General features: G+C 42.6%; 1 protein-coding gene across 5 annotated transcripts in view; it reads right to left on the bottom strand.

The window, feature by feature from the left end:
• The window catches only part of LDLRAD4 (low density lipoprotein receptor class A domain containing 4), an 819,180-nt gene that overhangs the window by 37,234 nt on the left and 766,400 nt on the right, over positions 1–15,546 (bottom strand). The gene's annotated exons all lie outside the window — the stretch shown is intronic.

Raw genomic sequence — 15,546 nt, 5'->3', positions numbered from 1 at the left:
CCAGTGCCCCAAATTGACTGAGATTTGGACGGGTGCGTTAAAACACATAGAGCACATAACGCAGTGCACCTTTGAATGGTCCTATCTGGTGGTGTATTTGGGTGGTTCAGCATGCCTCAGACAGCAGGGGTTGAATGCAGCGCAATGCAAGTTTATATTAGTAGCCACTCTGATTGTTAAAAAATGCATCTTGACGTGTTGGGTAGATAGTGAACCGCCAAAGATGCAAATTTGGCTGAATGCAATGAAAGAAATGGCCAGTTGGGTGTTAGTGTCCCAACAATTCCCACACTCTTTAGAGCAGAGACAGTACAGAACACTCTGGGAACGAGTTGCTGATGTCTCTTTACTTGAAACCCGATAAGAGCTTGACAGTAACAGTGACAGTGCTTGGAGGTGGGAATGGGAGCAGGACGTGGACAAAGTAAGCTGATGATTTATAGAATGAGGAGTCCTGTTACTTGGATTAGTGGATGGGGGGGAAGGGGGGGAGAGGGAGTGTCTTTGGGTCTTGCTGTCCTACAAAAGGGGAAAACTGAGTCATGGGAGGGAAACATATGTTGTAACAATGATTAGAGTCTGCAATAAGGTTATATAAATTGTGCTGAGTATTGGATATTGTTGGTTGTCATAGGTTGTTTGCCTTCATGACTTAATAAAGATATTAAAAAAAAAAAAGAGAAGCCCGACTGCTTTTTTGTGGTGTGTATTTATTTATTTATTGCATTTGTATCCCGCATTTTCCCACCTATTGGTAGGTTCAATGTGGCTTACATGGAACAATGAGAGGCGGTTACAAAGTATCAAGCGGGGTTAACAGGTCAATAGAGACAGTGACAATCTGTAGAGCTTTCTCGCTGAACTATTGAGCCAGATTAAGTCCTTAGGAGATTCAATGGGGTTTACAAGATTCATTGTTAGAAAGTTACAAAGAACATAGTCAAATAGGGTTACATCATTGGTCAGGCAGGGTTACAGTTCCAGTGGACAGTGGGTACGTAGTATGTAGGGTGGGTTGGGCTGTAAGTTTCAGAAAGTTATATTAAGTGTTTCGGTTCGGGTTGGTCACTGCGAGCTTCTGCCTTTTCCGTTCAAACTGTCAAATTTATAGGTAGATCTGATTGGTCCGCTGGATGGTTAGGTTGGTTCAACGGGAATGTGTTTTCTGAATAGGTGGAAATTCAGGTGTTTTCGGAAGGTTAGATAGTTGTCTTTCAGTTTTCGGTTTTTTGGAAGTGTATTCCAGGTTTTGGTGCAGATATAGGAAAAACTAGATGCCAGAGCTGATTTGTATTTGATGTCTTTAAATGACGGGAAGTGGAGAGAAAGGTAGGGTCTTGCTGATTTGTTTATGTTCTGGATTGGTAAGTCTATTAGGTTGGTCATGTAGACTAGTGAAAGGCCGAAGATTATTCTGTATACCAGTGACAGGGCCGTGCTGATGCAGTAAGCGCCGCAGGGGGGCGCTTGCCTTCGAGGGGCGCCCTCTGCTCACTTGCAAAATCTTTCACCTGAACTTGTGATTCTCCTATCTCTGCTGCCCTCCCCTTTTCATGCAAAGGAGCAGTATTAATTGAGGCAGGCACGCTCTTCAAGTTACATGAGAGTACAACCAGATTGCTATTTATGCTTCAGTTTGGGGATAGCTCCTCAGTCAGGGTGAGTTTCAGAGCTTGAAACAGCATTCAAATTAAAGAGAACCTGAAATTTTAAAAGTGCTAAAAATAAGTTTTAAAAGTATTTGCCTTAAATCTAATTGCAGAATTCAGGTGCTGGGAGTCTGTACTTGGTTGTCATATGCTCAGATTTGTTTAAATCATATGCAAATTAGTCCGGTGTTTTTCACTAAACATTCCCATGAGTGTATGTATGTTAATCTGCATTCAAATAGAGCTCTCTGATTGGATGATAGCTTCTGTTAAGAAATCTGCCCTGGAAGTGAACAGAGTGAGAGCTGTCCTTTGCCAAGAGAGACATCCAGCTGTGACTTCCTGTGTTTGTTGACTTAAGTTATAAAAGAGTGCCTAATTGTGGTAAATGAGAAAATATAAGTGAAAAGAGATTGGTGGCGATTGAAGTTTCTCTAGTGAGAAAAGGATCTGAATATTTCAGGATTACTTGAAGTTTATGAAGAATAGAAAAGGGTGAATTTCAGTTTAAGAGTGTTTAAATCCTATAAGCTATATAAAGGCTAGGTAGATTTAAGTGACTGTAAGCAAGGAAACCTTAATATTTGATCTGAAATAAATATTTGATCTGAGATAGTTGATCAGAGATAAATGTTTGATCTGAATTATATCCTTTGGTGCAAAGGAGATTAGAATGCAATAGAGTATTTCTTTCTGTTTACCAGTACAGTCAAATAATTCCATTCCACTTAAATAATTTTTTGTTATATATATGAGGGAGTAGTATCTGGATTTATTGTAAATAAAATTGATTCCATTCACAGGAATTCATATTCACCTTCATGCATTCATCTGATATTATCTTTTAAGGATGAAGTTTTATTTTATGTTCACTCTGTCTCTTGTGAGCTGAGCACAGTTAGTTTCCTCGGCTGGCACGACTACATATTAGAGGTATTTTGATACTGTGTGAAGTTTTACCACAGATGGGTGACATATATAAAATATTCTCCTTGGATAGGATGTGATATGTGAAAATACATTTTGCTTTAATGAAATTGCTAAACTTTAGAGTCACAGACTTATCAATAAGGGATACATACAGTGCTATTTTTTCCTGAGGTCCGGCTTACTTGCCTGCTCCCTTCTGTTCCTGCTCTGCTGGACAGGGGGGGGGGGGGCCGCCAACCGATAGTCTGCAGGGGGGCACCAGAGACCCTAGGCACGGCCCTGACCAGTGAGCAGCTTTTGAAGGCTATGAGGTCCTTAATTGGTAGCCAGTGTAGTTTCAGGAGGAGGGGTTTGGCACTATCGAATCTTGTTTTTCCGAAGATGAGTCTCACTGCTGTGTTTTGTGCTGTTTGTAGATTTTTTAGGATTTGCTCTTTGCTGTTACTCTGCTTTGCTGTGCACATTGTATTTGGCCAATAAAGGAGAGTTGTCTTTCAATCCCTGCTCTGCTGTGTATTTCTTAGATGGTTAATAGGACAGCTTTGTCTATCAATCCCTATTGGTGTTACCCCTGACACTGCCTTTGGGTGAAACATGGCCACATTGGGTTTATCTTAATATAGCATTTGCTGTGTGACCTTCATCTTGGCATCTGTTCTATTTTTTTGCTTCATTTGTGGGAGCCATGAGCATCCCTCACCTCCCAACTAAGCAGCTGATGTAATTGATTTCTTCACTGCCAAAATGCAGGAGGCTGCTCTGCAGTCCAGAACTGTAAAATGCTTTTTCACACCAAAAGTTGCTAGACACTTTTAATAAGTATGTGTGTGTCCAGATAGACAATCAATTGTAGTTTTAAAAAGTTTCAGCTGTTCTTGACTGGCCAATTTTTACTTTTGTTAAGTGTTTGATTTTAATTTTAATTGATGTTAATTTGCTGTGTTCACCGGCTATGATACAACTGCCATTAGCAGTACATCAAATTTAATAAACACACACAAACATAAATATTTGTAATCACAGTACCTTTTTTACTCACAAAGTATTATATTAGGCACTTATTCACTTTTACTTGAGTAAATTTTAAATGTATTTTTCATTTTACTTTTTACTTAAAGTACAAAAATATGCATTTATCTTTACTTTTACTTAACTACTTTGACCTAATACTTTAAACAACACTGCCTTCCTGCAATAGAAAATGTCCTCTCAGAAGATGTACTGATAGCAGGAATGCAAGTTTTGCCAGTTTGGGCATCACTCAAACATAAATAACTGTCCAATTCATTAACAATAGCCTTCAAATGAGGCATTGTTTTATAAAAGTGACTTATAAAACTGCTAACATCCATTTTCATTCTTTTGGAGGAGGGGGCTCTTCCATGGATGTGACACTTTCTGGGAATGTGGGTTGTGGAAGATCCTGAGTTGTTGATGTTGATGGACTTAAGCCTTCCATTTCAATCTGGTTTTGGTACAACCTTCTCAAAGATTTGGTTGCCTGTGTTTTTATATCATAAAGATAACTGGATTGTCTTTCATACATGAGTGTAGAAAAGAAGCAGCACTGTGTAGTGGATGAACAGGAAAATAAGTGTTGGAAATGCTCCTTGATGCCAGCAACAATGGAAGAATCTGTTGCAGTAATATTAAAATGCTTGAGCAACTGGGCACATGATAGAAGGACGTTACAGATGGCTGGAGTCTGATCAGCAGACAAGACTCTTGTTGCCACATCAAAGGCAGACAAGACACAAACAATGTCATTTAACTGTGATTCATTTAAATCCAAAAGCAGCTTCTGCAGTTTATTTTTATCATTGAATTCAGTTGCCAGTTGTCTTAAGATGTGTTAAGTTTCTACATATTGATATTAGCATTTTATAGATGCTGTTACATCTAGTTGGAACAGCCTGTTTAAAGCTAGTCTCAAGCTTTTAGAGAATAACACAGGGACAAAGTTTGTCCCCATCCTCATGGGCTTTGTCCCCATCTCCATCCCCGCAGTTAACCGTGTGTCCCCATCCCTGTGTCATTCTTCAGCTGGAGGTGTGCAGCCACCATCCCCATCACTGTAGCCAGACCAAAGGGCATAGTCCGAAACTGAAAGTGCCGCCCCAACACACAGAAGCACAGATATCTCTTGTGATGATTTGCAGTGGAGCAGTGGAGGTAGCTCTCTGTGAGGTCCAGGGAAGTCAAGAACCCCTGGCCACACCAGAGGCGATGACTGAGCAAAACATTTCCATCAAGAAGCACTGGACTCGCAGATAAGTATCTACCCCCTTGAGGTCCAGGATGGGGTGAAAGGAACTGCCCTTCTTCGGGACCATGAAATAGTACCTGTTCAGGCCATGCTCCACCGGTGGAATAGGTTTCACCGCTCCTAAATCACAGAGATGCTGAAGGATGACACAGCCACAGGGAAAGGTCCAGGAAGGCGTCTGGAACCAGATGGGCACACTTCATGGTGTACCCTTCTCGACCATCTCCAGAACACACTGATCCAAGGTGATGGCCAAGGATCACTGTGCATCCTTGCTGAAACTCAAGGAAACAGCCACAACTTCTCCATATCCTTCACCAACTTCTTCAAGTCATCACCGAAGAGCAAGTGCCCCCTAAAGTGAAGCTGAATCAAAAGCTGCTTGGAAGTCACATCCGCATCCAGTGGGGAAATCATAACCAACACCACTGTGTGGGAAGCCAGATGAAACAGATCATAGAGGCTACCTGCTCAAAATGACTGCCCCAGCTCCAGGCGAGAAATTTCCAGGGACCTCGGCAACTGCTGGAACCAATGCAACATAGATCTATGTAACTGCCACAAATAGCAGCCTGAAGACTAGAGCCCCCACTAAAAATGCCACGGGGAGCTATTGCTCTACATTCTTTTCATGGAGCTCCCTAAGGGCTGAGCCCCCTTGGAAGGATACAGCAGTTGCCTTCATGATCGCAGTTAACAGGGCGTTCACCTTTGGGAAGACCAACAATTCTCAACCTCCTCAGTGAAGGCATAGAGATTATTAAGAACCTTGGCCATCCTGAGGGGACTATCCGGGGACTCCTACTCTGGCATCATCATCTAGATGAGGGCCTTATGGAGCAGAGAATGCTTTGGGGCACCGAAGGGCCTGCTGCAGGAGGCTTAAGCATAGTCACGGCCCCCGTGACCCTGTGTAACAGACAAGACAGCTTCTCATGACAAAAGTGCTAGAATCCATGGGACTGCTCTTCTACAGAATCCTGATAGGGATGGTCATCGGAACCAGAGTCTATGGGGGACTGGGAGCCCACCAAGAGGACCTCTGAGTCCTCCTCCGTCCCTCTGAAGAACCTAGACCCTCCGGAATGCCCAGATCTGTTCTATGGCGCTAAGACCCCATAACGGGGCCCTTAGGAGACCCCCCACCAAGAGGAAGAGGGTTAGGGTTAAGGTTAGAGCTAGGATTAGGTCCCAAGAGGGGACATGTGCAGGGCCTGCTTAACCATCTGGGTCAAGCTCTGCAGCCAAAAACCACCAGCCCCACCAGGATCCCCTTCCAGAGGGATCCAGGGTGAGCAGGAATGAAAAAGCCTGTCACATGACTAGGAATTTATTCTCCCTGTGAGTGAATTGAGAGAGAAGGGAGGGTTCTAACTGCCAATTTGCCTTGGCAGGAACACTGAGAGGAATGTATTCATTTGAGCTTAAGGGGGAAGGGAACAGAACATGTAAAATGCTCACTGAGAGAAAAGACAGACAGAATGAATGAGCCACATTTACACACTATAAAATTAATCCATTATCCCTGTTCAGCTGCTGGCTCTGCAGACCTCGGCAGATGTGCAAGGGACTACCACAGTCCGGGGCTCTAGCATATCATCCCAGACTCTCTCTGGATGCGCCTAGAGGGAAATTCCCTACTTAGTTCTTTACAACAGCATTAGCCCCTGACAAAGGGCACAAAACTAGCCACACTAATTGAATTAATCTTTTCTTGTTTTTGTATATGTACTGCTGAAGCAAATACTTTTGGAAAGCCTGGGAGCTGCAGTGGGAGCACACCCAAACAGGGTGAATGGGCAAGAAGGGTGGGAGGGGAGAGGGACCCACACCCCTCGGGCAACGCCCTGCAGGACCTAGCCAAAGCCTCACACAGTGGCACTAAGAAGTAAGACTTGGAGCTGCAGAGTCAAGCTCTGAGCTCAACCAGTTACGGTTCTGAGGCACGACCATGCTGTGCAGTCATGGCCAGCAGAGCTGGGAGCCAGGCCAAGGACAGGAGCACCATCTGCTGAAGGTAGAGAAAAATACTGGAATTACACGAAGACCTTATGAGACTGGGAGACTGGGCGTCTAAATGGCAGATGACGTTTAATGTGAGCAAGTGCAAAGTGATGCATGTGGGAAAGAGGAACCTGAATTACAGCTACGTCATGCAAGGTTCCACGTTAGCAGTCACAGACCAAGAAAGGGATCTAGGTGTCGTTGTTGATGATACATTGAAACCTTCTGCTCAGTGTGCTGCGGCGGCTAAGAAAGCAAATAGAATGTTAGGTATTATTAGGAAAGGAATGGAAAACAAAAATGAGGATGTTATAATACCCTTGTATCACTCCATGGTGCGACCGCACCTTGAATATTGTGTTCAATTCTGGTCGCCGCATCTCAAAAAAGATATAGTGGAATTTGAAAAGGTACAAAAATGATAAAGGGGATGGGACGCCTTCCCTATGAGGAAAGGCTAAAGCGGCTAGGGTTCTTCAGCTTGGAGAAAAGGCAGCTGAGGGGAGATATGATAGAGGTCTATAAAATAATGAGTGGAGTTGAACGGGTAGATGTGAAGTGTCTGTTTATGCTTTCCAAAAATACTAGGACTAGGGGGCATGCGATGAAGCTACAATGTAGTAAATTTAAAACAAATCTGAGAAAATGTTTCTTCACTCAACGTGTAATTAAACTTTGGAATTCGTTGCCAGAGAATGTGGTAAAGGCGGGTAGCTTAGCAGAGTTTAAAAAAGGTTTGGCCAGCTTCCTAAAGGAAAAGTCCATAGACCATTATTAAATGGACTTGGGGAAAATCCACTATTTCTGGGATAAGCAGTATAAAATGTTTTGTACTTTTTTGGGATCTTGCCAGATATTTGTGACCTGGATTGGCCACTGTTGGAAACAGGATGCTGGGCTTGATGGACCTTTGGTCTTTCCCAGTATGACAGTACTTATGTACTTATGAATGTTCCAGGGAGTACCTCTGCTTATCCTGGCGATGTCACTAGCAGAATTCAGCTTTCTCTACCGTCACCTGCTGGTAGGAAGGGATAACACCCATTTGTGTGAAATTGTAGAGCTGATGCTAAGAAATGCCAGTACAGTACTTTTAGAATGGACTTACAGAAAATAGATTTGCTTACTTGAACTTAAGAGATTTCTTTGCTTACTTGAACTTACAGCTATAAGGTGTTCACCCTTTTCCCTCTCAAAGGTGTTTTAAAAAACATAAACAAACAGGGTAAGAGAATAAAGGGAGCTAAGAATAGGATGCAAAGAAGAGGCAATACATTGAAATTAACAGCAGACTGGTATTTTGAAGAATCATTTTAGCTAGCAATGCTAATTGATATCTAATATTCTGAGGAATGAGCGAGTTTCTTGCGACATGTTGCTACCTATTTTCTTTTTCATTAGGCAGCCTCATAGTATTTAGTATCTTCTATCTCCTCTGATAAGATTTCAGTGTATAAATGCATCATAATTTTGTTTAAATGAAGCCCAAATATTCTATAATCACACAAAAATATTTCCAAAGGTCTTCCACATTGATGACACTTCTGTTTGTTGGGTTGGCAGGGTTGGCAGTTTGCAGTAATGAGATTTTTTCCTAAGTTTTTCTCCGAGTCTCATTCGTCCCACTTCAGAAGAGTGGCTCCTGCCTGCTTCCGCCACTTGTGGCTTTAAGACAAGCTGTCTCTCAGTGTGAAATCCTCCTATAATGGGCAAAGCTTTCCAGGGTGGGTATGTATGAAAAGGAGGGGAAGGGACATCTGAGGAAGAGAATTATTATTTTGGGGGACAATGTTAAGCTCATTACTGCACATTGGGTTTGCCATCTTGCCGACACCTGTGCTTACATTACACAGAGATCAGACATCTCGCCCTCTTTCTTGTACTAATTCTAGAACATCCCTTTGTTGATTCACAATCTTCTAACTACAATATCATTCACTAAATATCTACTTCTTGACGGCTGTCCTTATAAACTTATGGAAAAATGTTAATTACATGAAAACTGTATTTAGCTTTCATGTATAAAATCTGCCTCTTCCTTCAGAGCTGGAGGCAACTGAAGATGATATTTACCAGGTCCTGAAAGCTAATGTGCAATAACATCTATGTACATTTTCTTTAGGTTAGTTCTTTAGAAAGATATCCCACACTAGTGTATAATGCAAGGTAAATGTTGTTCCTAACTTCCAAGGGACAGGATACTATGAAGTGACAGCATTTGTCCTTGCTCCCTGGGGTATCCATTACTGGAATGCTTTTTTCACCCCAGGCTTATCTGTTAGATACAAAAAAAGAGAAAATGGGAGCACTGTAAGGTAAGCTGCACTTAGCCTATGATAGTCAAAAATAGGCCAAAAACCTATACATTAAAAGCTTATCTGGATTTATCGTCATCTCATCAACCAGTGCTTTAAAAGCTCATTAAAGTTTTGGATTTTGGATCTCCTTTTGATACTTTTTGGTCATTGGCTTGTATCTAGGATCTTGATTTTCTACACTTATCCTGCAACACTTGCCCAGACTATATATGAACTGCAATGCATATAGGCTCACCCATGACCTTTCACCAGTGTTTTGCTGCTTCCAGGACTCTAAATGGCTGTCAGACACTGGTGCTGTCCACCCTGACAAAATTAGGCTTAACACAGGGCCTAAGCAGAAACCACTGAGCATCAGCTGCATCTTGCATGACACACAAAAGCAGTGTCACAGATTCTCACTGCCACAAAGGGAGTAAAAAAAAGGGCATACTGCCCTTCCAGCATCGGCCTTTTAGTACCCTGACAACATCACCACCAAAGACATAGCAAGCTCTAGTAAAGGAAATATGATGGACTGGAGGGGAGGCATGAAGGAAGCCAAGGGTGAATGGAAGCAGGACTGGTGTTAGACATGTCACATGTGGGGGCCCAAGTCAGAAACAAGGGAGGGGGCCTCAAAGTCCACCTTCAAGCTATGCCTCTTTCACACTGAAGCAGGCTTATGGCTCCCTGTGACAAGGAGGCCCACAGCAATTGCTCTGCTTGCTGCCCCTAACACCCGCAATTATTTTCTTCTTTTTCTGCAAGTCAGACCTTGATCTCTAATCACTCTGTACAGAAGAGCTGGAGTTGTTGGTTTTTTAAGTGGGAGAGTTTCAGCATGTCTGACACAGCCCCAGTCAGGAAAGAGCTATGGGTGGCCTGCATGTTTCCTTGGCCATCATCCTTTCCATGAATTCCTTCCCTGAGGTTTCCTTTCATGCCATGCCTCTTTGTTGGCAGTTATCCAAAACCACACAGCTACCACTAGCACTGCTCCATACTGAGCTAACTGGAATGCACCACTGTACCTAAAGAACAAGATCAGCTCCACGGCATGGGGAAGGCTCTGCAACCCACAAGTGTGGCTGTCGCACACCACAATACGCAAACTGCAAGCAGGAAGGCAGCTTCAATTCTCTTCCCTTTTATAGCTGTGATTTACAAAAATTCTGCACTCACTAAGGTCTGAATACTCACAAACCAATGAATGATGGGCTGTCCCCTTCTCCCAAGTTGTCACTTACAATGTATGCCAGTTCTACTACTAACACGGCTACCACACTCCTCTACTACAGGCACCTAAACTGCCCCTCACATTCATGCTTCCTAGGGGTGGGGCATAATAACCATGAATAGAAGTTCCAGGATTCTTGCCAGGGTGCTATAAATGTAAAAGCCTCAATCATAGCCTGTGTGCAATGCCAGGGATGCTCCCTGTATGACTGTACTCCTTTCTGCAGGGAATACTGCTTTGTAAGGCTGTGAGGGATTTCCTGCCTTTGACTTCAGAAGCAGTGAAAAGGGAAGGTGCCCCAGGGTAACAGCTCAAACAAAGGCAAATAATATAAAATCAGCATGAAGACTGACAAATCATTTCACACCATTTATTTGGAATGAGGAACTTGGGTAACCTGTGCACTCAAAAAAAAAAAAGTCACAACCTGAAAAGGGGAAGCAAACAAAAAGTACTTCTGTTTCCAGCTTTTGAAGGCAGAAACAAAACTGAATATTTTTTTATCACAGACTCCTTAGCTTTGGTTTACAGTGTAGAAACAGATCTTATAACAGATATCTAGAGACTAATTTTATAATAGGTCTGCTATGGGCAGATTATCAAAAGTCCCACACTGTTCCAAACAACACTCTAAAAACAGCACTGGAACAGCGCGGGGCTTTACCGCACCTATGATCATAGATAATTGCATGCAAATTTAAGCACGCTATTATCTCTGATCATGGAGTAGAAGTGCGGGAGAATTGTGCCTGAGCGCTATCCTCCCGCACTTGTTTGACAGGTCTGGGCTCTCAAAAGCCCAGACCTGTCAAACACAAGGGCTGGAGGTCCATGGGACCACCAGACCCCAACTACCTCTGCCCCGAGCAAGGCGAAACAGGGGCTGGAGGTCCGGTGGACCTCCGGTCCCCTCGACACAGGTTCAGGGGAGGCTGGAGATCCGGTGGATCTCCAGCCTCCCATAACCACCCTCACCTCCCTCCTCTTCCATCAGCGCCGCCTGCAAAATGGCAGCACCCAGCCCTGCCCAGTGTATCCTGGGATGCGCTGGGCAGGGCTTCACACCATATAAGGGAGAAACCTATATGGTGTGAAGCCCCACCCAGCGCATCCCATTCTGCACTGGGCAGGGCTAGGCGCCGCCATTTTGCAGGCGGCGCCGACAGATCTGACGAAGAAGGGCAACCTTCGAAAGCTAATCAAGAAATGTATTAAGTTATGTCCAATAAAAAAGGTATCATCTTATTTTCTTTTCCATGTTTTATTTTGTTTGATTTCTATTGATAACCTTAAGAGTGGACTAACACGGCTACCACACTCCTCTACTTAAGCTGAAACCAAAAAACTTGTTTTCAGATGGCCTCTATCCACATTCCTCCAAACACTGAGGCAGAGTTCCTCTTACCTGATACATTTCCTAAGGCAGGGGGGGAGAGAATTAAGGAATGTATTTAGACATATCAGTCCAAGGAGGTTTAATAAGACAGGAGACGGTATGACATCAAAAGGCTGAAGCCATCTCCTCGCGCAGCTGTTATATTGGTACTTCCAAAGCTACTACTACTACTATTACTACTTGACATTTCTATAGCGCTACTAGGGTTACGCAGCGCTGTACAATTTAACAAAAAAAGGGGCAGTCCCTGCTCAAAAGAGCTTACAATCTAAAGGATGAAATGACAAAACAAAAGAAAGCAAGGAGGCTACCAGCTGCTATATCCACGTTGTTGTTGCTCATTGCTATTTTATGTCAGTTATATTTAGAAACATGACAACTTGTGCAGTATACGGATGTACACAAAGGAACTGTCACAACGGAAAAGGCTTTCATCAGTTAGAGTAGTCTTTTGCTTTATCGTAAGAGAAAATCCTCAAATGTAAAAGAAAGTTTCTAGCACAGCCTGCTCCACCGGCACCGGAGACGTTAGTGAGATCGAGTCACTCATCTCCTCCCAGGTAGCAGCACCACCCTCCCATAACATTCCTGCAAAGCTCAGTCAAAGTCACATCCTGTTGGTCCTAGGTCCCCATCCCCAACTCTGCATCTGCTTTAATGGATCTTCTGCCAAGCAAGAAGTGCACAGCAACCATCTCACCAAACAATAATTAACAAACACCACACAACACACAAGCAACCAACTGGAACAGTTTTAGACGTTTCACAGATGCACTACAAATAGGTAGTCTAAGTGTTTGCTATTGTTTTTACATAGAAATATCTTTATTGCCATAAGCAAAAATAAAGACATATAGCGCAGCACTGAAATCTACAATACAGCATTGCAAACAACAAAGCAAGCTCTTGAGCAATGTCAAAAACATTTTGAAGACAAACCTATTCCCTTTCACAGACTCCTTGAAAACTCCCCAACCCCCCAACTCCCCTTACAACCCCTTGATCCCTTTCTTACAGAGAGAATGCAAAATCTAGGAGGTTTAATAAAACAATATAAACCTCATAAGTTTGCTATTATTTTGGACTAACCAATATGGCGGCAAGCTCCGTCAACTGGCTTCAGCCCAGATAATGTGCCAGATAGGCTCATGCCATCTCCTGTCATTAAACGTCCTTGTATCAACCAGTATGAAGGAAGCAATGTCATCCTAATTCAGGGAGGCTGGCCAGCAGCTGGAAGCAGAGGGAGCAGTTGATGGAGAATCCCTGGCTGGAAAATAAATAAAGGACCCTCTCAGAAATGGGCAATGGCAGCTTCCAGCAGGAATGCTAGTACAGTGTGGGAAAGGTGAGATAGTCCCAGAGCTGATGGAAACTGAGGAAACAGTTTGTAACCCTTGCCTGACTCAGACTCAATGGAGTTTGTGAAACAGGGCAGAGAGAACTGAGTCTAATAGGAAAGGTGGTTTGTTTTTACCCTTCCTTTTAAAAACTTCAAGCCCACAGTCATGTGTTTCAACAGGTTTGCTAGCAGTGGAAGAGGGCACAACATTGATTAGCACTCTTTGTCATGGGAAGACATAATGCTAGTGCTGTCTACCTCAGCTTGAAATAAGCGAGTTAGCTTTCTATTTATTTATTTGTAAAATTTGTTATACTGCAAGATCACAAAAGTATCAAAACAGTTTACAATAATCCATGAATTGAAGCAGAACACACCACATTTGATAAGCAAAAGCAATAATGGACAATGAAAACATCAGAGAGGGAGTAGTACATTAAATTACCAACAACCATAATAATGCAAATTTAAAAAAAAAAGGAAACAAAAGGAACAAGCAAAACAAGAGAGTTATAGTGAAAAAGACTTCTTAAACAGTCATGTCTTTAAAACAGATTTAAATCCAATGTAAGATGGATCAGAACGTATGGTAATGGGGAGTTGGTTCCAAAGACATGGAGCTACGCAACCAAAAACAGATGAACGTGATGACTCGAAAACCAATTTTCTGAAGGCCTAGAATCTGAGGACCATAACGTTCTTAATAGTTGATATGGTATAAGATGATTAAATAAGTAAGAAGAATCAAACTGAATTCTGCTAGCCAACAGGAAGCCAGTGTTGTTCAATCAATAAAGCTGTTACATGGTCAAAACAGCTTTATAAAGCAATCTAACTGCTGTATTCTGGGGCACTTATAACCACCAGATAGTATACTGAGGAAGACCAGAACCTGAATTTGAACTTTGTCGTTTGGAGTTGTTGAACTGTGGAAGAAAGCAGAAAGGAACATACACTTGAAAGAGACACTAGCCCTGTGAAGGGCTTTATGTCCCATAGTATAGCTGCTCCATGCCAGCAAGAGGGAGAGATAATGATTCACTTACTTTGAACTGAGAACTTGAACTGTGGATTTTGCTTGAACTAATTTTGGTTTATTGTTTTAGCCAGAGGAGACTTCCTAGTGTTGTTGTTGTTGTTTTTTTTTAACTAAGGAAAACACAAAAATGCAACAGTACAATATGAAAGCCATCTATCTACACAATAGTGTTATCTGGGTATTAAAAGGGATAAAACTTGAAAGAGGTACAACAGACGAGGTACAAACCAGGATAAGGACAAGTTATCCCATCTGTTCAAGTACTACAGAATTGTTTGTACCAAGGTGGGATAGTTAACCTTAAAAAAGTATATTAGTTAGGACCCCCCCCCCCCCCCCCCCAATATCAAAGTTGACCTGTAACCCACCAAAACAGAAAGGAAGCAGCTACACTCTGTCTGGTTGTTTCTAGAAGATTAAAGGCCAACATTTCAGTCTTTGACATATTAACTTTAAAGCCAGAGATAGCAGAATATCTACGAATCTCACTTGGTAGGTTAGGGGCGGGTGAGAGAGAAAAGGACATTGTCCGCAAACAAAGAAAGCTTCAGCTCTGCATCCCCCACCCTGACTCCTGTGACAACATTAGCCCTTACTGTAGAAGCATATGGCTCCGTAAATAGTGTGAAAAGCAAGGGTGACAAAGGACGCCCCTGCCTCATTCCTCTAACCAGTTCAAATATGGCTGAATTGCCACCATTCACACGCTCTAGCCCAGGTAACAGCCTTAGGAGCATCAGACAATGCTGGAACTACCAATCTTCGTTAAGAGGCAGAACACAAAGCTCTATTTGGTATGTACAACACTATCAGTTGACTAAGATAAAAAGGGGCATTCCCATATACTGCTTTATGGGTCAGTACCAGCATCTTAACCTGAATGTGTTATCTGACCGGCAGTCAATGAAATCCTACAATGCAGTAACGTGTTCGTATTTACATAAGTTAGCAACAACCTAATTACCATATTTTGCACAGTCTGCAATCGTTTAAGTGCTGACGAAGGCAATCCCATGTAAAGCACATTCTCATAATCCAAACATGCATGGATCAAAGTGTGTAGGCTAGAAACAGTCAAAATATACTGAACAGTTTTCAACTTATGCAAAATAAAGAGACCACAGGAAACAGTCTTCAAGGTATCTCATATAATTCCGAAAGATAGGCCAAAGCCAAGATTATGCTTCAAGTAATCTCCAAGGACCCGTCTATATTGTGAGCAAATTTTCTCATCTCCAAGCAAGGTGTTGTTTAAAGTCCATTTTCTCTCTTTCTCTTCCTCTCTAAAATCTGGGACAGAAACCCAACAAGGGGCATGATCTGAGAAAGTTATAGAGCCCAACTGGGAGGAGTACCCTCGAGATGAAAGGGATCTATAATCCA

The sequence above is a fragment of the Microcaecilia unicolor genome, chromosome 1, assembly GCF_901765095.1.
Source record: "Microcaecilia unicolor chromosome 1, aMicUni1.1, whole genome shotgun sequence".
In the NCBI taxonomy this organism is placed as follows: domain Eukaryota; kingdom Metazoa; phylum Chordata; class Amphibia; order Gymnophiona; family Siphonopidae; genus Microcaecilia; species Microcaecilia unicolor.
The sequence above is the reverse complement of the archived record's forward strand: the minus strand, read 5'-3'. Positions and strand labels throughout refer to the sequence as shown.